Below are 25635 nucleotides of genomic sequence, written 5' to 3'. Positions count from 1 at the left end.
GCAATGCATTCATTACACACAAAGAAAATAGAGGAAATAGGAGAAAGATGGTTCTTTTGCATTTTTTTCCCCTATTATACATCATATGCCATTTCCTTGGTAAGGAAAACTCTTTTCTTAACAGCTCATAACTGGGTAAACGTCTGTTGAAGTAATATTGACTCACTACAGTTCAAAGAGTACTTTTTTGCAATTTTGTTTATGAGGAAAGTAATTGCTTTTCTTTTATCACAAGAAAAGTTAGGTATTGATCAGCTCTTCAGTTAATAAAAAATAAAATTGTTTCAAGATACTGTGTATTTGTTTCAAGTCTTACCACCAAAGCAGGCCTTTTTTCCCCATCAAATGACTGATGATCTTTTACAGAATACTTAAGTTGACTTGGAATCTCTTTTGTGCTGGATGACAGAGTCAAACAAATGACAAAAGAGATTTTCAAACAGGGCCAATTAGCACACTAATTTCATTTTTCCTGTCTTTTCTTGCACTCTCTCCTTTTGCAAAAACATCAGTAACTAAGTCATAAAAACTCCATACTCTTGAAGGGAAAATATCTACCATCCTTACAAAGCCAGAAGCAAAAGTGCTGTGAGGCAGCCAGGGAGGAATTTGCATTGAAGAGGAAGTGGATATCAGACTGGAAAGACAAAAAGAGAGAGATGGAGTGAAACCAGGCTATGATGCCACTGAGTACCAGCGGGATGGAGACAAGTGTGAGAGAGGGAGGTAGCTGACAGATCAGTGACTGCCACAGTGTCACAGTGGAGTAAGGAACAGATCCAGTCACCAGGGCTGGGATTCCCTGTGAAAAACCTGTCCACATGGGTGGCAAGGGAGGGGTGGGGAATGAGGCAAGAGTTTTGTCAGAATCACTCCTCCACATCTCAGAGCATGCCACAAGCCTTCCAAGATTCAGAGCTCTCTTCTGAAGTAGCAAATGCCCTGAGCTAAAATAAGCCCAATTAAGAACGTGCAATTTGATGGATGAAATTCTTCACCAACTGGAATCCAAACAGCAAGAATGAAATATTTAGTGTGAGAATATTTAGAGTCTTCTCTCTCAGAAGAAAAAAACAAACTACAAATAAAGAAAAAAAAATCAAAACTTAATTCCCTCTTTGTGCAGACAAAATATTTAGAGAAATGAAGATGGTTTATGCTCATCAAATCAAGACATGTTCAAACCCAATGATGGCCTTGGCATTTCTGCTTAGATTTGAACCAGAAAAAAAATCAAGGCAAAGCACCCTGAAGAAGCAGAATTTAGTGCACTGACAAATAAAACATTTGACCAAAAAGCACACCACGGTAAAATAATGCAAACCATGAAAATCATTTTCCTATTTATATTCTTGACCTGTCATTCAGTAGTCATAAATACAAGACTTCAATTCAATTTCAATTCATTATTTACACAGTACTTTCTTTACACATTTTTCTTAAACAAAATCAAGATGATTTGTGCCATCTACTGGTAAAGCAAGGCTTTCCAAATCCTAAGTACTTAGAATTTACTACAGAGCAACAGTTTATTTTAAATCTGTCTCGGGTTAGTATTCATCCTACACAAAATACAGAAGTTCATTGCAAGCAGTCTTATGATATGCCCTGAGAAAGAAAACTACATTCATATTGTCTAAGGACAATCAGCAGCATCATGTAGGACAAATTCATCCATAAACATCTTTAATTATAGTGAAGGATTTTAACATGATTCTACTGCTAATCTCAAAGGAACTTCAAACTAAGACAATTCAAAAAGCAAGCATGGATAGTAGGTAAAATTCCTTTCTTAGCTTGCATTATCTTTCTGTTTATGAACTAGAAAGTTCATATTGTGACAATTGCAGATATGCCGTTTCATATCTGAGATACCAGCTTAATATGGAATCACTATTCTGGACTGAGGTGTTTATAGAAGAATTAAGGGTGTGCTGATCTCTTCATACATGGCACTGGTGCACACTGGAACACTGTGGTCAACATTGGCTATCCACATTCAGAAAGACTGAACTCAAAACTGTGACAAGCTTGCTCGGAAAAGGGCATCTCTAGAAAACGGAGATATGTCTTCCAAGAGAAAATCCCCAAGGACCTGGCTTGTCTAGTGCAGCTAAGCGTATAAGGCACACATTATCTCCCGCACCAAGGGACTGAAGTGAGAGAAAAAGATGAGTATTTCAACTTCAGGATAGTGTTGGCACCCGAAGAATGGGCGTCAGCTGGCCATGAATATATTTAGGTTGGAAATTAGATGGTTTCTAACCATCAGAAGAAAGAGGTTCTGTGACAGCCAGCCAAGGGAAGCAGTGGGGCAAGCTATCTAACTAGTGTTAAGACAGAGCTTGGTAACTTAATGAAAGGGATTATGAAACATGGATGTCTACAGCAGTAGGAAACTGGACTTGATGACCCAGGCAGTCCCTTCTAGCACTCTGTTCCCACATTTCCCAAAATGTTCCACTGTTCAGCTTCAACATGGTGCCCAATTTCTGGCAGCGGTTGATTTAGCTCCCTGCCAAGAGGCTACAGAATACCAAAGATTTCTGTCGATCCCAAACCCTCTCATTAGTTGGGATATGATTTTGTAGGAGCGGCCAATTGCCCTTTGTCTCTAAATCCTAGGTTGCATTCGTCAGATCTGCGTTCTAAAGCTTTTGAACACAGCTTGCATATTTGTAGGCTGCAGGCAACTGGTGAATTAAAGGTGAATTAAGCAAAACCAACCATTTTTAAGCACAGTAGCCAAAGGATCAACCACGATGTAATCATTTGTCATGTTTAGCAAAATCACCACAACATAAAAAATGGGGTTGGGGAAGTCACTATAATTTGAAATGTCAGTAACTTAGTAAAAGAAAATAATTTTTTTCTAAAGGTCCTTATGCTGTCTTTAATTTGGGACATATGAGACATTAAAATGGCTAATGAATGAAAGATATGACCCAGTATCTACAGAGGTTGGTAGCTGCTGTTAAGCACCAATGGGTTGCTCTTTAAAAATGCAGAGCCTGCAAATAATACCAAGAAAAAAAAAAAAAAAGACCTAAGTGTGTAGGAGTTTTTGTGCTTTTAGGGCTTAATAAGGTAGAGAGCTTAGCGAAAGTAGATGATATAGTATAGCATAGGGCATAGAGCTTAGGGCATCGCGAGATCTTCCGAGCACCATGCTATACTATATAATCTACTTTCGCTAAGCTCTCTACCTTATTAAGCCCTAAAAGCACAAAAACTCCTACGTAAGTGTCCTAAAGTGAGCACTCAGCATCTAAGTCCCCAATGACAATTAATTTGTAAAGTAAATATTATCAGCTTATACTGTTAAGAACAGTTCTCTGCATTTCTTTCTCTGATTGTCATTTCATCTTGTCCAGCAGCTGCAGAGACAGTATGAGCAAAATAAAATGTAGTGCTCAGGAAGCAATGTGAAAACGTGCATGCCTGTGAACAAGTGTATAAAGAGCAGAGAAAACACAATGTGTGTAACTTCCCAGGCACCTTGTTGGAATTCTGCACTTCCTGCTGCTTAGGATTAAGTACATTGCAAAGGGGTTTTATGAGGATCCTCTGAGAAGCGTTTCATTTTGCTTTTCTGACGTAGGAAAACGTCAAAGTTCTTTAACTATTTTAGTCAGATATCTAAGTGAAATGTATTTAGTTCTGAAAACATAGAAAAAAAGTCAGGACCTTAGTTAGCTGATCCTCCCCTTTCTGGAAAGATTTGCTCTTTGGAATCACTTTGCCTGGCTGGATCCTATTTGACAACCAGAAAATATTTGAAGAACAATCTATCAGGCGTCTCAAAAAAAATGTTCTCCTAGTGTGTCTATTCCATAGAGAATGGAATAACTTGGGAACCAGGAAGGGTTATATAAAAAGGGCTCATGAGGAGGTCCTCTGCCAATAATTTTCTGTCATATAAGTAGGTGGACTTACTGCTTATCTGAGTAGGACCACATGACTCTAAGTAGCACCACAGAGTCTCATTGAGCTCAGTGGGAAACTACTAGAGAATTTGAGCTATAACACTTCTAAGAAACAGCACAGATGCATCTTTCTGATCAGCTAATTCCTCCCTCCATTCCATGAAATGCAAAAACTTTAAAACTTCAGCATTCCTTCTTGCTGCATTTTTACTACGAGCCCTTCAGATTCTGCAAAAGAGGTACCCTTGGGAAGCAGAACATCAGCAACAACCAGGTTGTAAGAGTACTCCTGAACAGGTTTTCAAAAAAGTTCTGTAACTCTGCCTATTCTCCTCCATTAATGCAGATGTACAACAGATCATTACATATAGCTGTTGAATATATACAATATGTTCTGAAGCAGGCTGTAAGATGTAAGCTTTCCACATTAGGATATACTATTATCTACATGTCTACATGAATCTACAGGTAAAAAATTCTACTATAGGACTGTTTCTTCAGATGTCTCCTCAGGAAATCATGGCCTAATATTACCTGTTTGGATGACTGACTACTACTTTAGATGGTACTAATATGAATCGTAGATATTTTTTAAATGCTATCAGAGAGACATGCTTCTGTAAAGAATGTACAGAATCTTAAAACAAAAACAAGACCACTCCACCTTCATTTAGGTTTCTATCTTCATCCCCCCAAACAGAATAAAAATGCTGGAGAAAGTCAGGGAAAATTGCAGCCTGGGCAAAGTTTAACGCACATGAATATGTCTACACAAGAGCCTAGTAGGCCATACGGTTAAGATTCTGGCCTTTCTCATATGAGTTATAGGATTTATGCTACTTCCTTAAACACATGCAGAATTTCAGGAATAAGATGTCTGATTTCCACCATTAAATTCTGAATCTTTTCACACTCGCCTCATCACAGATTCTCCGCTTTTGCATACTTCAGAAATTGTATACCATTCTTTTTAGTAAATACACATTTTGGAATGAAAATCTGAAAAATATTTCTAGCATTCCGCTATAATTTTCATATTGGATTTTGTAAGATTAATGTGCAACACTATCCTACTACTGTCAATTTCATTTCATTTTTCTTTAGCCTCTTAGAGGTTGCTGACATCAGGTGATTGTCTTTACTCTTACAGTAATGAGGATCGCCTTTTCCAAAATGGGTTGTGCTAGGGATGCTTGGATATGTGCAGTTTCTGTTAGCAAGATCAATAAAAGAAACACAGAGCTGTGACTTCATTACATTTTGAAGATAAAAATTTTAATTTAAGCCAAGATAACTACTAATTAATATATACTTAAACCATTAGTTGCACTCCCACACTATGATCACAGGAACATTTGATTCTCACTTTACAGCTTGCCATGTTAGTAGTAGAGTACATACACATTCTTATTGCTTCAGAAAAACAAATGGTGCTGTGACTGAGTGCAGTGTACATAGAATTGCATTTAGGGATTCCCAAAACATCTATTACCAAATGTTATTGCTCTTAATGGAAACAAGGTATTTTGGAGATAGCTTCACGTGTAAACAGTTACTTAAGCTAGTCTGAATCAGAAGCTTCCTTCATGGAGAGGGGTAAATCCGCTGTACATAACAGCTCCACAGATATGTGTTAAAATTTCCTTGTACTCATTCCAATTAACTGGTACTATCTGTACTTCGAAGTACACAAAAGCAGCTGGTCTGTGCATATGTGAAACAGCAATTGTATGTGACTAGAAATCAAAAGATTAAGTCAATAAGAGGTTTTCTTGCTGTTCATTACTGTTTTTTAATATGGACCTGAGAGTATGAAATTCTATGCCCTTGAATGTTCTCAGGCCATGATTTAAATCTAAAGTTTGAAGAAGTGATGAAGCTCTTCATCACATGGAACAACAGAAGTTTACAAAGCAAGGACCTCACTTCAAATTATACTGAGTCAATCAATCCCATTGGTTTCAACAGAATTACTGAATAAGTGTGTCAAAATTTTAGGATCAAACTCCAAATAATTAATTTCCAGTAATCTGTCTTGGCAGGCATTGCTGATATCCAGCCAAATATATGAAAAGCATCAGTTTGGTGGGGGAAGAAAATTGTTAAAAAGATTCCTAATTACCTAGAGAAAGTGCTGGGTTTTTTTTATGCAATGACTGCAGATTTACATAATGTTCAGTCAGCACCAAAGTATAAGGCATTTGTCCCGCAGTGTGCTATTTAGAGTGGTGTGCTGAGCTGCAGCCACAGGATCTGCACAGTGTTTGCAATCACCAGTTCAAAGCACACAAGCACACACAGCACTCTTGTCTAGACAGGCTGCAAAAGCAGATACAGCTGGAAGCTTGATGACTAGATTCTCTTCAGCTTATTTCACCACGGGACAAATCTTAATAGCCTACGCTTCTGCTGCCTCATAAGAAGCCCAGGATTTCACCAAAGTACACTCAATTTGAATAAACCTACTTGAGTGCTAATACTGATAACGTGATGCAGGGAAGGAAAAAGGAGGTAGCAGAGGGAGAAAGAAAATGACAACCTAAATTTTCTTTGGGAGACCAACTGCTATAAATACAGGGATTTTAATGACAGCATCACATTAAACTGTATCACTTTACCCAGTGACTTGCTAAGGACTGTAGTTATTCAGTGATTGATGAAAGATCTGCTTTTTGGCTGTAGCATGTCTGAAATTCAAAAAAGCTGATGGACATCACTATTTCTGTTATGTGCAGGTGGAAAGTCAACAGCAGGAATATATGAACTGTAAAAACGTTGGGATGGCATTGCATGACTTCACTAAATATGAAGTCTGAGATATGCAGTAATTTCTACTAAACACTAGATTTCAAAGAAAGTTCTGGTTTTATATCCATTTTCTCCTGTATGTTCTCCCAATTTGAGAACACGTGATCCCTTTTTCCTCTGTAGACAAAACAGAGAAAATATAGAAGGAATTCCATCTCTTGCTATTGACATGCTAAATCTGACAACACTCAGCGGGAATCTGAGTCCAAATTCCACTCTCAGCTTCAACCAAGAAGCCACTTGGCACTTCAGAAGTGGCCACAGCCACTTCAGAGAACTTAGGGAAGAATAACTCAACCGACTCTGGTCCAAAGGTTAGCCCTGAAACTGTATTTGGAGGGAGTTCCCTTCTCAGCACTTAAGACCTCTTTATGCTTTGTGGGAGACTTTTTGGTACAATGGCTGCAGAATTGGAATAGAAAATATCCAGAACAGAAAATATAACAATATAGAAGGTTTTTGATGACAGTGTTTGTCAATATGCAATGGTAAATACAGACTATGTAAAATTTCTCTTCATTCACTTCATTCCTAAAAGTCAAATACTGGAAAAGAGAGGGAACTGTGTTCTGGACCAAGATAAATTTATTCCAGCAATCAGAAACTTATGCCTAATACAGATTTTAGGCCTTCATGACATTCCCATCTTTCCCTACATATAACTTAAAATTATTTCCATTCAGTTACAAGTTTTGGGGGTTTAATCACATGTGTTCTTAAGGAGCAGATGGCCACACAGAAATTGTTTTTGTAATGGCAGATATAAGCACCATGCGGAGCAGTGGCTGCCAACAGATCTGTATAAATATCAGCACTTGAGAGAAGGGCAGTTAGTTTTGTGTTTGCACTGCCTGTGCCAAGAAGGGGAGGACACATTGTCTCCTGAAAAAGGATATCCAAATGCAGCAACTCACATCTTGCTAAACAGGTGCATACTACAAGGCTTGATCCTGTTACCACTCTCCAGAGAGAAAGAGTATCTCTTGGCATGCCCTGATCCACTCCTCCTAGCCCTATAAATCACAGGAACATCTAGTTTGATATTTTGGAAGCACAGGAAAAGGGGAAGGACAATAGTGAGGCTTTAAACCAGTACCCCAAAGTAGCCAGAATGTAGCTCAACATTTTCAAATGTCCTAAATGAGGAAGAAAGGAGCATAGAGAGATTGATTCCAGAGAATACAGAGCTCTCATATTTGGATGAACAAAAAATAAAAGATGTTATATGAGTGGATGATAGAAGATCAAAGAAGTAACAGCATGGAATTGTGGCATATGATTTTTTTTTTCATCTGCAAAATGGACCTGTGTGCACTCAGAGACTTATACAGAATTTGGAACCAAATAGATAAATACAAAGCAATTGTGTATTTGCAGAACCAAATGATAGATAAAAAGAAATTGCTTCCAGAGAAATATATAGATCAGAAGACCATCAGAAGCTTTCCTGAATTAGAGAGCCAGAGACTACTTAGTAGCTGCCAACAAGATCATTAGTGGGAATTTGCCAGAGCACCACATACTGTCACTGAAAAAAAATCTTGCACAACTGATGTTGGTATATCAGTTTGAAAGTGACACCCAGGGAGCAAGACACTAGCTATACTGCACATCCCTCGTTGAGTGCAGTCAGTTTGCACTCACACTTCTAATGGTGAGTGTATTCAAACTAGGAGCAGTACCGCATTTCACCTACACACACCTTGTCTGTGCTTAACCACTGCCAGGGTAACACCCAAGGAAGCTGAGAAATACACAACGAACGTAAAGAACTGAAGCTGACATAGCAATACCTACTGTAGCTGACATAGCAATACCTAAGTCCCAATCCTCCTCCTTCTTGGAAAACTACAGTATATGTTTCAACCGGAATGCCCAAATAGTGATAAGGACATGCAATTATTCTTACACACGATCAGGGCATCCTCTCTATCAGTACCTGGAAAGGACATCAACTGATATCTTGGAAACTCTGGTCATTGTAGGCTTTCACACGCATAAACTTGCTTTGAGATGTGGGTACAGTCAATATTCTGAGACCAAAGACTCATTCTTAGCAAAATAGATGCCAAAGGGTAGATGACAAGGCAGGTTCCAACCATGGGACCATGGGCTGAGAAATGTTATTTCTGTTAATTCTTTGAGATTAAGATACAAAAATAATTCTAGACAGCTTTAAGCTCGCTCTTTCACTGATCTATAAGCTCCTGAGCTGTACAATAGTTTGAGATAACCAATACCAAGACAATATCAAATAGTCATTTATTAGTATGTGAGAGAACTGTCTCCAAAGTTGATGTAGCATGTTTCATGTTCCTATATCAACTGCTCTCTTCATATTTCCTAATACGTGTGGAAATCAGCATAGTTCAAATACTTTCCAAAGATACAGCACAAAAATTTGACTTAAAAAATGAAGAAAACCTGTAACTTAGTCCTATAGTCCTAAAATCCTTAAGATCACAAAATGGTTGAGGTTGGAAGAGACCTCTAGAGATCATTTAGTGCAATCCCCCTGCTCAGGCAGGGATGCCTAGAGTATGTGGCACAATGTGGAATCCAGGTGGGTTGTGAAGACCTCCAGAGAAGGAGATTCCACAGCCTCTCTGAGCAGTCCGTTTCAGGGCTCTGTCACCCTCACTGTAAAGAAGTTCTTCCTCAGATGCAGATAGAACTTTCTGTGTTTCAATTTTCTCTCATTACCCCTTGTCCTATTGCTGGCCACCACCAAGAAGAATTTGGCCCCATCCTCACTACATTCTCCCCTCAGTTTTTAAATATATTGATCAGATCTCCTCTTAGTCTCCAGGCTAAACAGGCCTAGCTCATTTGGTCTTTCCTCAGAAAATAGATGCTCCATTCCCTTCATCATCTTTGTCGCTCTCCGCTGCACCCTCTCTAGAAGTTCTATGTCCCTCTTATACTGGGGAGCCCAGAACTACACCCAATACTCCAGGTGGAGCCTCACTAGAGCCGAGTAGAGGGGCAGGATCCCCTGCTGGCAACATTTCTGATGCAGGCCAGGATCCCATTGGCCTTCTTGGCCACAAGGGCACATTAAGATACATGAAGTGAAAAAGATCATGTAAACTGAAGAACACAAGACTGAAAAGTAGATGACTGGGAAAAAATATGGAACAAAGATCACCTATATGGGATCTATATGTAACATTTCTGAATTAATTTTACAGGAAAAATTTTTTGGCCTGCCCCATAAGCAAAGCAAATTAAAAATATAACAGGATACTCCATTTTGTACACTTGTCATGATCTTTTCCACACGAGATGACTAGAATTGTGTAATTTCTCTGCCTAGACAGAACAACTTCCACTATTACTAAGAGGAAACAGTCGTTTCAGGTTCACATCTTAAGAACATCAATCTCCAAAACCCTTCTCCAAAACAAATTATTCATTCATGACATTCAATTAGTAGTACCTATTTTCCTTGCAGAATGTTCCAGACATGACTTCCAGATCTCAGCTACCCTCTTCCTGTTGGAAAAAGCTGAAGTTTCTTTTACCTTTTGAAAAGAAGGAAAAAAAAAAAAAAAAAGAAAAAAAAGAAAAGCTTTAGAATAGATTTAAAGGTACTGGAAATCATCTCAAAAGAGTTCTGAATGTTCTTTACTAGTTCCCTTGACTATATGCACAAAGAATGCTGTGGCCTCAGTCAGAAATTGGACACTCTTAAAAAAGAGACTCCTAGCAAAAATTCCAGGAACTATACAAAAGCACACATCCAAGTATATTGCAATATTTCCACATAATGAAATTATTGTAATTCATCTTTACTGGTGTTCTCACTTAAAGATCATCAAAATAATCATGATTAAGGGAGTTCTTAGCTTTAAACTTAGACATCATTAATTACTAGTTTCATTCCAGCTGATTTCTATTACCAGTTATTTCAAATGATTATCATGAATTGAGATGCTAAATGGATACCAGAAGATGCTTTAGTTCTAGCAAGTGCCTAATAATTCACATGCTTTGCTAACCTTGCTGAGGGTCAGAAAACAGATATGAAAACAGGCTCATATTTTTTCTAGGCTTTTCTTTTTCTAACTGAGCAGATATTACCAATAAAATATTTTTGTTGTAGTGTTTGGTATGAAGGAGGACAGATGTACAAGAAACTGAATTTGAATAAAACTACAAATGGCAAAGGCTTTTTGCAGTGCAATGACTTATGATCATCTTTGTATGAGGGGGAAAGATTCACATTGATGACCTTGCTCTGGATTAAAATAACCAGGTCTATGAAATGCATTTTGCATTCTGTTAAGCACACTGCTGTCATCTGGGGGTTTCTAGGGTGACTTAATTGCCTGGCTGAAGAATAGAGAGTAACGTTTTCCAGACCCAACCCAGGGGATTTTCCATAAGCACTCCTATGGCTGAATTACAAAAATCAAGGAAAGACACCTCTTGGCACTACATTTACATCCCTGCTTTAAAGCTATTCATACTAATAGGGCTTAACTTTCTGCTTATGCCTTTCCCTTTGTCCAAGCTAGAAAAATTTTAAAGCACAAGAATGAAGCTTAGAGGAAAAAAAAATCATTACATTCCTTAAATCTTTAAAATAGGAAAGGTGACTGGTGACAACTACATTCTTCATCTTTAAAGCATCCCATAGAGCTCACAGTTTTGTCATTGAAAGATGAAAAAACAGTATTATAACATAACAGTATTATAACATAATACTCCATACTCCATACTCTGACACTCCATACCATACTTAACACTTAGGCCCCTTTGGTTAAATGCTTGTTTGCAGTACAACTGATTCCAGCAGTGGGACACTTTAACTGACATAAACTGGCATACATTTTCTGTCTGGGACAGGTAACAATTTAATCTTGGCACAATAGGAAAAGTAAGAAACAGTGACGGGCTGGCTCCCAATTGTTACGTGATGATTTGAGGCAGTATCTCACAAAAACTCTCAGTCTCACTGTTACTTGAAATAACAATGCTACCCCAGGAAACAGCTTTATTAAACAAAAGTAATGGAATTTACTTTTTTATGTTTTACTACAAATGTAAAGAATTGAGATTTATGAAAGGAGACATGTAAGTAATTACCTGTAGCAGAACAAATATGGTAAGAAATGCACCTCTCATGAAAACAAAGAGGATGATTTAAAAATTGCAATATTAATGTTATCAAAACATCCTAAATCCTTCAGAGAAACTCTACAATTAAATCACCCTCATAAAACAGACAATCAAACGGGTGTTTCTTTTCGCTTAGCAAGTGTGTTATGCAAATTGAAAAAGAGACAGGTCCATCCCTTTCTGTAGTTTCTGTAGCAGCTCTGTCAGATACCTCACTTCAACTCATTCCACTTTGCTGAACATCAGGTTAGCTGATCTGGTTGAAAACACTTCTTAATTTTCAGTCAGAGAAGTAACTTGTCCACAACTTCACCAAAGAGTGGTTACAATGAGAAGATAGATACACGTGCAATCAAGAATGATTCAAAATCAGTTTTAATTTATCTTAACAGCTTCCAAGCAAATATATTGCATGATACTGAAATTTCAATGTTTGTCCATTGCTGTATTGTAATAGTTTTGGAACTGAGCCAAAGTATTCAAACATATGGTTCCTTTACACAACAGCAAGCTCCTTGAAGTCCCACTGATGTATTTCCAATTAGGCACCTCCCCAGTCTACCTGCCCTGACTCTCATTTCTTCACATAGTCTTGCAAAATCATTATAAAGTACTAGTTATTTAGGGTGAAGCAGGAATTAATTTCTAATGAGACATTCACAACAATAACCAACCGCCTTCTAGTGAGAAATGCTCTCACTTCTGAGATGAAGCAATTGCAATTTGAAACAAATAGTTTCAAGCAGGTGCACTTTTGTTGAGTTATTTCATATGTGCTACTTAAAGGCAATAGAAGATCTCAGCCATTAACTAGAAGAGATGATAGTTTATTTACAGTCAACAGTAAACGGTGAGATAACATCTAAAGGGATAAATGCTATGCCAAAGACAAGGTATTAGCAAATTGAGTTAGATAGAAAGCCCAGAAAAATTGAGATAATTTACTTCATGAATAAGTCAGAAAAGGAAGATTAGAAAGGGAAACAAGTTCAAAAGAGAAACAGATATGAAATAAAATTGATGATGATCAATGGAAGATCTTCCACCAGCAAACAACATTTGACTCATTAGCAACTAATCACCTACTGTAACTTGCATCCCTGAGATCCAGCTAGATGACAATTCAAGCCTCGTACTAACCAGTCTATTCCCCATCCCACACAGGCAGGACAAGACATCTCCCAACAGACTCTCTCTCTTCTCCACAAAAATCACATTTAAAAAGACAGGCCCCTTCCATAAGATAAACAATATTTTATTAATTTAGTCAAAAACAAATTTAACATAAACTCACATTAAATTACAGACAACCATAAAATAATAATAATAAAAAAATCTAGAGATGAGATAATGGTAGTTTAATGGGGATATTCCTTAGGTATCTCTCATTCTGAGAGGATTTAACACATGTATTATAAAAGCCAGATACCAAAGCCCAAAGTGGATTTTCCCCCTCTTACATTCATAAGTCATTTCTAGTCCAACCCTTGAAGCCTTTCAAATCTGATTTATTTTGCCACAGCTACTTCTTAGTCTTTCTCAGGCCTTTAAACATTAAAATGGAGACCATCAAACTATGTAAATATTAGGTGAGAAGAAGCCACAGGAGGTCCTATTTTAAATTTGGACTCTGAAAAAGGATTCAGTGATTTGGTAAATCATTAGTATTGTATATTAGCCATGACAAACTGGCTAATAAATGTTCCCTTCTTCTTCATCACACATATACATGCATGACAGCAGAAGACAAAGGTATATATTCAAATGCTAATGACAGAAAATGAGAGCCAAAATGGATGCAATAAAATAAAATGCATTTTTCAATGTGTTTAATTTGTTCTGTATCACAAGCCAAAGAAAATTTCTCAGTAGACTCTAGTGAAGTTGTTAAGTATTCTGTCCATGGCACTGACCAGACATGAATCTAATGAATCTAAAGAGCCACAGCTTCCTATACAGTTGCATATAGCACTATAAAGCTGTTGTGATGCAAGAACCATGAATCTAATCCATGTCTTTTCTCATTTAAAAAAGCAGAGCCAAGAATAAGTAGTGTTAGTCATATCTTCCTTCAGCCTTCAAACATACAGCAGTCAAAGCAATACACCAAAAATACATCCCGTGATACAGTAGCCCAAACCTTAAGAAAGTTAGTTCTAGACCACCTCCAGACTCATCTAATTGAATTACATCCTAGACAGAAAACAAACTGGTTTAAAGATCAATTACAGTAAATGCTATTTTAGTGGTAAGGAAGATCTCAGAAGCACAGAATGAGTGAAGTTGGAAGGGACCGTTGGCAATTATCTAGTCCAATATCCCTGCACAGGCAGGGTCACCTAGATCATATTGCACAGGATCGTGTCCAGGCAAGTTTTGAATATCTCCAAAGAAGGAGACTCCACAACCTCTCCAGGCAACCTGTTCCAGTGCTCCATCATCCTTACAGTCATCTTTTCCTATAAAAGTACAAAGGCTTCTGTACAGCTTAATGCAATATACTACTGCCTCATCCAAGAAAGACTACAGTAGCTCAGGTAATCTTAAAATGAATAGTCTTCTAATAGAAGACATCCAGCAATAAATAGTGACAAGCAACGAGCTCACCATTACAGCCCACGCTTTGAAAGTCACATAAGCTCACTTTCTTTCCTGTCCTGTATATTTAGTACGACACTATTTTTTTTTAAGCTCTAACTATACAAAGTGTTACAATATATTTTATGAACTTCATAAGCCACTATAAAACATCACATCCATCCTCTCCTCTCTCCAATTTTGTTGGTCGATGGCAAAATTCAAGGTCCTTTTCTTTTACCTTGAAAATGCTCAACTGTCTGACAATATGAAATAAAACTATTTCTATTTTAATGTGTACATGTAATATTCTCTGAAAGAAAAATATAAATTCTTCACATTTGATTATTTTGTACATACAAAGTTCTAAATTCAAAGTAACTCTTTGAGAAAGGGGCTTTGGTTCACTGCACACAGTTCTCGTAAGACATTGCAGATCAGTAACTAGGATGTAGATGAAATGAGACAAATACACAATCTTGATAGGAAAATGAAGCAAAGTCTCATCTAAAATATATTGAGTTTCTGTCTCAATGGGTCCTGCACAATAACAAACAGTGAAAGAAAGGGACAAAGAGGCACAGACTTTTAAAAGAAATAAGAAATCACAAATTCAAAAGGTAAAGAATATGAGCACAGGCCTAGAAAAAAATTGCTACAAAAAGAGTTAGAAAAGATTAGGAATTTCTGTCTTTGAAAGCAGAATAAGAGAAAACATGATAAAACAAAATATTCCCAGGGATTTTGTATCATGTTTTGTAACATAAGAAAAAATATTTCAATAAAATATACAAATATTTTAAATAATCCTTGAAATCTCAGTAATTCAAACACCACAAAAAGAAATACTTCTTCATGCAATGACTAATGACATTTGGGAACTGTTTCCTGTAGAAGGATGATGAAATTGAAATTAGTCTGATGAAAAAGCAGTTAGGTGTTTCTGCAGCTAGTAACAATTCTGTAGCATAACACTAACAAAACTGTGTGGACAGAACATTACACAACCTGCTTCAGGCCTTAAGCAATCTCTAAAGTAAACAGAGATTCATAAAGCTGTAACACCAACTTACAAACAAACTTCCTTCATCACTACAAAAAAGGAATACCTGAAGACAATTCTACTTGTTAAGTGTAGTTGCTCTAGCTTCCGGTCATATTCTGAGAGCTTCCCTCTGCATATCTCCTCCCATCGTGGCACCTCTCAAAACGTTCCCTTCCATCTAACTCAAGATGATTTTCTGGCACTGCAAATAGTCATCCAGCTGCTGACATGTATTTATCTCAGGAAAGCACTTCAAGTAAGGAACAAAACATGAGTTCCCTAATCCATTACAGGCTTTATCCTTGCTATGAAAAGACAGTGCCTAGAAGACTATGTGACTAAACATTGAGCTCGTGATTATTTCTGAGGATGATTCCTATGGAAAAATATATTGGAAGAGGGAGGGGGAAAATGTTCTGTTATTAAAACTTAGTAGATTAATAAGAACATTCTGCTTGTTAAAAAATAATTATAAGATTTTTTTATGTGATATTGGATATAGCATGTAAAATTTACAATTCATTCTCATCCATATGAAGTTCATTTCCAAATCCACTTTGATACTATGTCTGAACTAGCAAGAGCAGAGGTTAACTAGGAATGAGACAGGAAATGGAACAACAAATAAAAACTATGAAACAAAACGCTATGTTTTCTGTAAACTGGTCACTAATGGCTTTGTGCATCAGAAACACCATACCTGGGGGAGGCCATGGAAAGCAGCAGATTGTTCAGACTCTTGCATATCCAACTCCTGTGTCCTGCCAACCAGCTCAGCAGAAAGCTGGCTGGGGTCCAGAGGTCTGACTAGGAAATACAAATATGTAGTTTTAGGGGAGGAAAAAAAAAGAAAAACCTATTCAAGTTCCCTGATCCACACTGCTGAATTATTCTTTAGCTTTTTTTTTCCCCCTCTCAAACAGCTGCAGAAACATTCTTTTTTTAATTCTTTAGAAATTTATCCCAAAACTAGATTAGAAATGACATGTCTGCTTAATCTTAGACCAGAAAGCTTAGGGCAGATTCTTTATAGACATTTCTGGCTACAACTCATGCTCCCACAAACACATGATGCTTATACATGGTCTCTCAGCCGCCTTTATATACTACCATCTGTTAGGCAGAATCACCATTCACAAATAGTTCCAGTGTAGTTTCAGACCCAAGCAAATGCTGAGACAGGGAATTGTGCTCTTGTAGCTTGCAGGAAATATCTTTTGCATGACAGTGCAAATGACACTGATCTCACATATATCTGTAGATTTTATCACACACAACAAAAAAAAACATAATGAACAGAATTGACAATGAGCTACAATTGTATTTTATTCAAACTTGGCAGAAAACCTGTCAACATGAGTACTCGTCAGCTCTTTGAAACACCTGCAGGGGTAACTCCAGCTTTGACAGTGATGCTAAAAAAGTCCTCACAGTTACATTCATGCCCTTGTTACAGTGTATGACTGATAGACACAATAGTTGGTCAATTAGACCAACTGGTAGCACTGGAAAAAAATAGGCAATCTTTCAGCCCTACTGCTGAGTACTTTCATGATCTGCTTGTAGCACCTACCAACTGCCTCTTTTTACAGAAAATAATACTTCTAAAGACTCAATCCTGCCATTTTTTTCTCAAATTTGGAAAAATATTTGACATATGCCTTAAACTTCAGAGCACATTATGTAAGAAGCCCCTTACTTAGAAAAATAAAAATACTTAAGCAATGGTTTAAGGTTGTAGCTACACTCTGATAGGTAATTCTAGGCGGTGGTCAGAGACTCTAGATGACCCTAGGTCAGAGACTCCTGCGACCCAGTCTCACCGGTCTGTTTTGTTCTTAAGGCAAGCTCAGCAGCTTACAAATCCTGCTATTCTTCGTGACAGGCAATGGTGGAATCATTCTGTGGGATATATCACCTGTGATTTTCTTTTCCCCTGTTCCAGGGGCATCTGGCCTTCCCAATGTCGCTTTTTTAATGTCATCTCAAGACCATATGGGATTCAAGAAGAACAAACTTTGTGTTCTCTTCCCCATTCTATCGAAGCCTGAATTCCATGGATTCCTATCAGTAAACAGTATGGATGAAGGCTTCAAGTGCAGCCTTTCAGGTTGCTCTTAAAGACATTGAAGCCACTGCATTTGCTGGACTGAAGCCAAAGCAATCAGTACTTACAGGAATATTCATACCTTGAATCTACTCAGAAAATTACTCTGAATTCAAAATCCAGACTTCTTCACATGTCTTGAAAAATGGATCTAATGTAATGCAATCTAATGTAATCTAATTTTAATATTTGGTGACATGGAAGTCGACATTGTCATGTCTTGTATCAGAGCAGTCCTAAGTCATGCTAGTTAAGTTCACAAGGTTGCAGTTGACAAAAGTGTTGTACTTTTTAACTGATTATATCTCTTCATTTTTCAGTTGAACGTACTAATAAGCATTGACTCCAATTCATTAAAAGAATTTAATGTTCCTAATTGCACACACTATCTTGACATGTTTTTATGCAAGTTTTTCTTCCTTTACAATACAGTCAGTCTATTCATCTGCACATCTGAAAGTAGAGCACATTTCAGGGTTTCTCATCTGACTTCTTGTAAACTTCTCATTTGGAACTAAATGCAATGACCAGGTTCATTAGAGCAACTCTATGATATGGGGATGGAATTGCTGTCAACTAATTACAAAAATACATAAGGCCTCACTTTTAATTACTTCTTTAGTAATAGATTAGTTCTTATTGCCTGCCAACAGTATGACCTTTTCTTTTTCAAGGTCAACATAAATCAAAAGAAATCAGATGAGCTTGAACTTGACATTTATTCACTTCTAACCCTTTCATAAGAAAATCTGTTTAACAAAAAAAACAAGTCTCCTTTCAATAAATGAACTGTTATTAGGGTAAAGAGACAAATTTCCTGGTTTTTTTTTTTTTTTTTTTTCCCCTGAATAGCCTCAAGTAATATCCCAGGAAAAAGGCCTTGATACTGTTTTCTTTGTGGAATAAAAAGAAAATCAGCATTAGAAACATGAGATTGCTTACAGGTTTCAAATACCAGCACGAGTGAGGGTTTCCTGGTTTCTGCTTTAAGGATTAAAGGTATTAAGCACTACAGAATGACATTTGTCATGTTTACTTTAGCTGTCTTGATCTGACAAACTTATACAAAACTTGTAAATAGAGGCTGAATGTGGTTGTTTTCTGAGATTCCTGTCAAAAGTGCAAAAATGCACCAAATGCCTCATTTCTCTTTCAAGGCAAATAGTAAAAATAATAATAATAATAATAGTTAAAATAATGAAATGGTACTGCTTTAAAGATGAATTATGTCTTCAAATATGGAAGCCTTGTCTTCATCTGGCTGTGTTAGTAGTAATTGCTTCAAGGTTTCGCTGCCACTTTGATGTTCTAGCACCCAGATCGTCATTAATTATAAAATTAGCTTTGTGGGCCTTTTGGCCACAAAGAATGTGTTTTACTGGCCAAGAAGCATTGACTGCTTTCACAAAGAGCCATGTATCTAGATAAGTGAGCAGGCAATTCAAAAGGAGGGCAGGTACCCAACAGTCTAGACCTCAAGTCTTTTTTGTACTGCTATAAACATCTTCAGTGGGACTGTCCTTTCCTAAAACAAACGAACAAAAAAAAAAAAAAAAAAAAAAAAAAANAAAAAAAAAAAAAAAAAAAAAAAAAAGCCACCCATAAATGCTTCCTTTGGCCTATTCTGTAACACACACTCCACACACTAAAACTGTGCCTTATACTTCCCAAGCTTACTTCAAATCCCCATACAGGAATAAGCCACAGCAACAGAAATTCATTCACATCGGCATCTTGCACTCTATCATGTCTCAAAGTTGGAAACAAATTTGACTAATACATAAAAAATCAGCCCTTATTCACAAGTATCAGTCTTCTGTACCAATATGTGTGGACATCTATGAGATATGTGGACATACACACTAAATAAGAAAAAAAAATAAAATAAAAAGAAGGAACCTTGTCCTAACTTTCAATACCACTCACTCTCCCCAAGATGATGATGGGCAAACCTGCCTCTGCCTTGCAAAGAATATTTCCTCATCATTGGATGAGGCAGTTTTAATGTTATGCCATGGCATGACAGTTACATAGAACCCTAGTACAGAATATAGATAATATGCAAAAGACATTAAGGGACACATTCATATTTATCTTACTTGATATACTAACAATTATTAAGGTATAATACAGGTATCTTTCAGTTTTATATGGACTACCTGACTAATCAGTCATCCTTATATTTCTGCAGCATGATTCGTGGTTTAATTATACCTTGAAAAATATAATGGCAAATACATAGACAAAGCAATATATATTATTCATACATGTAATAAAACAATCGGATGTATTGTCATGACTTACTACATTGCAACTCATATGACCTTTTGGCCAGATGATACCCCAGATGTTTCCTTTCCTTTAGATTTGAAAACTTCACTTGAAGTAAAAGTCATAGCCTGAGGGTACAGGTAGGGCTTAACCGTTTAAATTTAAATGCGCAAATAATGACATTTATTAAACTGTTAAAGTCATATAATTCATTCTCTACTTAAGTCATACTTTTCCATGTCCATCCCTTAAGCAGAAGGCACAACTGCTCAGAGAAACTGATGAGAGTTTGATCATGGTTCTGTGCTTTACTTCCCTCTTCTCATTTTTCCTACTTTAAAATATCAAAGATACTTCTTCCTCTGAATGTATTTTTTCCTGTAAGCAGAGAAATTTAAGATATTGTAGAGATGCAAATCTTGTCAATTAGTCTTTATTTCCACGTAGAACACTTGAGATTTCCATGTAAAAAGAATGTGAAATCCCATCTACTAGGGGCAAATAATTACATGAATAAGGAGCACATACACCAAAGTAAAGCCTGGAGGAGTGTGCTGCTTGTACAGCAGACAAATCAGAACGAACCAGTGGACAAGGCAAGAAAGTGACTGAAGCTTTCACTAGAAATGAAGCATTTTCCCCTGCTTTTTACGACCTCCGAGTAAGAAAGCAGTCAAATCTGACTCCCTCCAAAGATGTTACAGTGTTCGGCGAGCCCAATTTCTCATTTCAGCAAAACGTACAGATGTCCATTAGTAGCCGCCAGTTCATTCATTAGTTCCACAGCCCTTCAATGAAAGTTCAGCAGCACTCCAAAGCAATGCCCAAACCTGTGCCAACCCCAAAAATGCAATGGGACTATAAAACCCTGCAACACATAAGGATCCTGCCTTTCCTTCCTGCAAAAATTGCCAACCTCTCAGAAAGGAGACAGAAAAAAAAAATCCTACACAGTCTGAGATTTTACAATTCTAAAGGGGACCAAAGGGGTGTAACCTGCAGTTAAACCCTTACATATTATCTATTTTAAAGAGAAAGATCAGCAGGATTTGCTGGGGCTCACAAATGCCTACGTACCACATTTACAGGCATCACAAGAGGTTTGGCTCAACAGAGAAGAAACAGATCAGGCTGCTTTTCGTTTTTTTCTTACTCTATTTGCCTATCCTTAACCCTAACAATTTAAAGCCTGGAAACAGAACAGATCACAACGGAAACTGTATTAACACTGCACTCTGCTGTATGATACGTGCCATACATCTGTCTTGTAATTTCTTCTGTGCAACTCCATTTAACCTCAGAAACTGTGTATATTTTGAACTGTGGATTGTATGATACATGCTATACTCTAAAATGTCATCAGGCATGTCTGTGCTTACTTCTTTTCGTATTTAGAATCTCTCCTTGCCCACTAAAGGATGTCAGTAGACACCTAAACACACAACAGGGAAAAGTATATGGCAGACCAAAACTGCCTCTTCCAAATAGCAACCCGTTAGGACTGCAAAGAGTGCTACCTACCGCTACCTACCAGCTACCTACCTACACTCTCAGTTGTGAAGAGTGTCTTTGAGCTTCTTCCTACCTGTGGACCACCTCCTGATGGTGTGACAGAACCTCTAAGTACATGCAAGCAAAGCTTCTCCTCCAGAGGTCCTCCAGAATACTCAGGCCGAGCCAGACTATCTTTAGATTACTGTGTAGTCCAACTCTAGGTGGCAGGGAGATGCTCAACCCACTGAAAGATCAGCTATTTCTTCTTACTGAAGAAATTTTGCACTAACTCAGGCAGCAGTCACAGTATAAGTCATTGCACAGCAACATCTATCAGAAAAATTACAAGACATAGGTGCGTTTTATTGTTATGCACAGCAAACCAAAATTGGGGTACTTACAACTTACCTAGGAGAAACTTACTAATGAAAGAAAGTTTCAATTTTGAAATTTCCAATTTTGAAAAGTGAATTAAGCAGACTAGGAGTAAGTGATGTACTATAATTCAGTAAAGTTGCAGCAGAATTTCTGAAGACCTGGATGAAACCGAAACAGAGGCTGAAGTGAACTGAAGAGGGGGGCTATAAAAGCCTGAGAGAAGTTGTAATAATAAGAGATATTTGTAATAGTTTTTTGAAAATATCAGAAATTCAGAAGAACTATTTTTGCTAATGAACAATGTTAACAAAGGAAGAAACAGATGAAATCTTATTATAAGTTAAAGTTGGTCAGATTCTAGAAGAAGCTTCAGAGCATCACACAGAAGTGACTATCCAGGAAAAATAACACTTGAAGAATAGAGATAAAAAAATGCAACTACTTTTAAAATAGAACACAGGGTTATGAAAATATTTGCACAAAATAACACCATCATCAAATTCAGCAAGTCAGAACATCCATTCCATGCCACTGGAACCATGGCCGTGACTGTAGTCATGTCTTTCTAAGGATTTACCAGAAACACCCACTTCTAGGGAGCAATGGTGACAGCACTAACACAGAGGCTCTCTGCTACATTCCAACCTGTCTTGCAGCAGTAACTTACTTATCTTGCTGTATCAAGCCCTTGTTTAAGTACATGAACAAGTCAAGTTTTGCTCAATAAAGAAAGAAAAGAAAGAGATAGTGAAGAAAGACTCAAAATAAATTGCTCTGAAAGGAGGAAGGCTGTTGAGCATATCCAATGTCCTTTCAAGATAAATAAAAATAAAATAGAAAGAAAAAAAATCTTAATGAACTCAAAATTGAAGAAGCACATTTAAACACTAGATGGCAGCACAGCAAATACTATTTCTTCCACCAATTTAGTTGTTGGAAAATAGTCATTTTAAAATCAAAATAATATTCTTAAATCATATTAAAAAGAGAAAATGAATGATGTAAAAATACAAAATGAAGGAAAAAAGGATCTTTTCCCTACTTCTAAGAAAATAGTTTATAGCCTGTCTCTTCACCAAACAACATAGCCACACTGTGTCCAGCTACGAAGTTCTGAAGTCTACACGGGGCACATCATTCTTTTTTATAGACTGTTTGTCCTCCGTATAACATCTGCTCCAAGCACCACAAGATATCTAGAGTTTTATCCATTCTACCTTTACCAGAGGAAGTTGTTCAATACACAGGATAATACTAAGAGAATGGAAAGAAGCTAGTGAGTATTTACAAAATTGACAATTAAGAGCAAGCCATGATTAGTACTGGCACTGATCTAAGATAATTCTTTTGATATCAACCCTGAAACTTCAGCCTCATCCTCTGTAGACAGCACGGGCACCCACAAGTAAATACGTACACACGCATGCACACCCCTAGCCCACACACACATTTTTGACTGGCATTCAGATCAACAAAAGAAATTCTGCTGACATCTCTTCAAGATTGTTGACTTGGTGTTGTAGAGGGTCACAGAGCAGGAACTGACCGCAGAAAAGTCTTATCAAAGTGGATGTCTGAGCAACAAGTGTAGTTGTTAGTATGTGCCACATAAGTTAGAGAGGGGATAGAAAACTATTTATACACTCATAAGGATGGACGCAAAGCTATTGCAAAATATTCTCTAGAAACATTAAAGCCTCACTCAACAAGAGTCAAAACACAAACAGGAGCAGAATAAGAAGGGGAAAAGAATACAAAAAATACAAAAATACCTTCATAACCAATCCATAGTGGAACTTCAGTCTAGCGAAGCATTAGTCCTCATCTCAAAGATGCAGCAAAATAAGGAAGTGTACAAATTAAACAAAGAAGACCTAATATGTGAAAGTTTTCTTGTCTGAGGCGAGATTAAGTAGACTATGACTCTAAGGTTTGGAAAGGAGATAACCGAGATAAGACGTGATAAACATCTTTAAAATAATGAATGATATGGAGAATATGAACAGATATTGATTATTCTCCATTTCTACTGTCTTAGAATTAGCAGACATCGGTGTAATTGTTGAGTTTCAGGTTTAAAATGAACAAAAGGAAATACTTTTTCACACAATATGCAGCTACAGTGTAGAATTCTTGGCCATAAATTGTTGTGGAGACAGAAAGTACAAAAGGATTTAAAAAAGGATTAGACAACTTAATGGAAGACCAGTTCAGTCATGACTTTTTGGCACAGATGCAACCTCCATCTCATGAAGTTTAAAAATCACTAATTACCAGATGCAGAGAACATACTACAGAAGGATTACTCTAAACATGTCTCACTTTTAATTATTTCTGTAAGTATCAAAGATACGGTCGTGGCCTAAACAGATTCCTTGTGTGACCGAAGAAAACTGTCCTTAAATGTGGTTGTGTTAAACAAAACAGCATTTGTACTGCATACAAATCCTGTCAATTAATGATTGCAAATGATAGTGACATGCTATCATTTGTATACACCGATAGTGATACGATGCACTGGTCCATATCCCTGTATCAGATTCCTGAGCCAGCATGGGTGAAAACCCAGACACCCAGTCAAGGGCTTAGGAAAGCACTCAAACATTGACCTCAATACAGTCATTTGAACTTTTTTTTTTCCTTCATATTTTGAGGCCTAAATTAAAAGCTGAAGTTTTTACTTCCCAAAACTCACAATTACACATTCTGCTTGCCCTGCTACTTAAAGAAAATTTCCTTTTATCAGCTTTTTATAGGCTCCTTGCACTTTTTAGATTTTACCCATTTATGTAGTTTGAATTCCAAACTGTAATTTGCTCTTTAGCGACAGCCTAACTGTTTGAAAGTGAAGACTTCTAAAAGATTTGGTGTCCCTGCTGGAGCAGGGGGGTTGGACTAGATGATCTCTAGGGGTCCCTTCCAACCTCATCCATTCTGTGATTCTGTGACTTCTTGGCTGAACCCTTGCAAATCCAGATGTTACACTAGTGTTTAAGTAGCATATTTTAGCATAGTCACTGAAAATTCAGAAAAAAAAAAAAAAAATCGGCTCACTAATTGCACACTAAATCTTGAAAAAACAGCTAGTCATGCTGTATGACGAACCCTAATGGACGGGTGAACTACTTATTTTTTCAACCTGTTTTCCTAACCAAGCATTGCTTGTGTGATTGCACTCTTTCTAGCCTTCAATCCGGGCTTCCATAACTTCTGAACCTAAGAGCCAACACAATCCAAATTTGGTGGTAGGATAGAAAACTCAGAAATTCCTGAAAGTTTTGTGATGACTAATGTCAGGATAGAGGCATCTTGTTCATTCCTCTACTGAGGGAAATGGATGCAGAATGAATGGAAGCATCCTATTAAATGCCAGAGAATCTAAACATCTGATGACCACACAAATTCAGCTAACATAATAATCATTGTTAATGCAACACATTCTCCATGTGCAGAATTTGGAAGGAAGAGAGTTAATGCATATTAGAAACCAACGGTATTTTATGGGATATAAAGCCCTGGGGTATGCAATTAATTGATCTGAAGACCAGAAAAGGCTACAATGATCAGTCAATATAATCTCTCATATAAAACAGAGAAATGAGCTTTCCTGAATTGACTCATTCATCAAACTCCAATTCTATGACTGGTCTCCAACACGACTTTAACAAAAGAATTAAAATTTGATTTTAACATTTTCAATAGATAGGAACTTGGTAGGCTTTTCCAATGTTTAACTGGTTCTAAATATTTAAATCTCCTTAGATTGCTACACAGAAGAACTAGTTCATACTGCCATTTAGATTTTCTTGTGTATGGAGTCAGTTTAACTCTAAAGATCTAATTTCTTATTTAATGACCAAAGTAGACTGAGCTCAGCTTCTAAGAAGAAAATATTTTCCAAGCCT

At 37.1% G+C, this 25635-nt stretch overlaps 1 protein-coding gene across 3 annotated transcripts in view; it reads right to left on the bottom strand.

Annotated features, from left to right (window-relative positions):
* The window catches only part of LOC112953324 (alpha-1-antiproteinase F-like), a 71454-nt gene that overhangs the window by 32944 nt on the left and 12875 nt on the right, over window positions 1-25635 (bottom strand). For 2 of the 3 annotated variants that reach the window (XM_026046360.1, XM_026046377.1), the window contains exons 2-3: window positions 16181-16287; window positions 10174-10258 (exon numbers count right to left, since the gene is read on the bottom strand). The exons of the other annotated variant lie outside the window; for it this stretch is intronic. The gene's annotated coding sequence lies outside the window, so the exon portion shown is untranslated. The remainder of the gene's footprint in view (window positions 1-10173; window positions 10259-16180; window positions 16288-25635) is intronic. 3 annotated transcript variants of the gene reach the window in all.

This window comes from Nothoprocta perdicaria, unplaced genomic scaffold, assembly GCF_003342845.1.
Source record: "Nothoprocta perdicaria isolate Ctin4 unplaced genomic scaffold, notPer1 scaffold_108, whole genome shotgun sequence".
NCBI lineage: Eukaryota > Metazoa > Chordata > Aves > Tinamiformes > Tinamidae > Nothoprocta > Nothoprocta perdicaria.
Note: the sequence above shows the minus strand (reverse complement) of the source record. Positions and strands in the feature narration are given on the sequence as shown.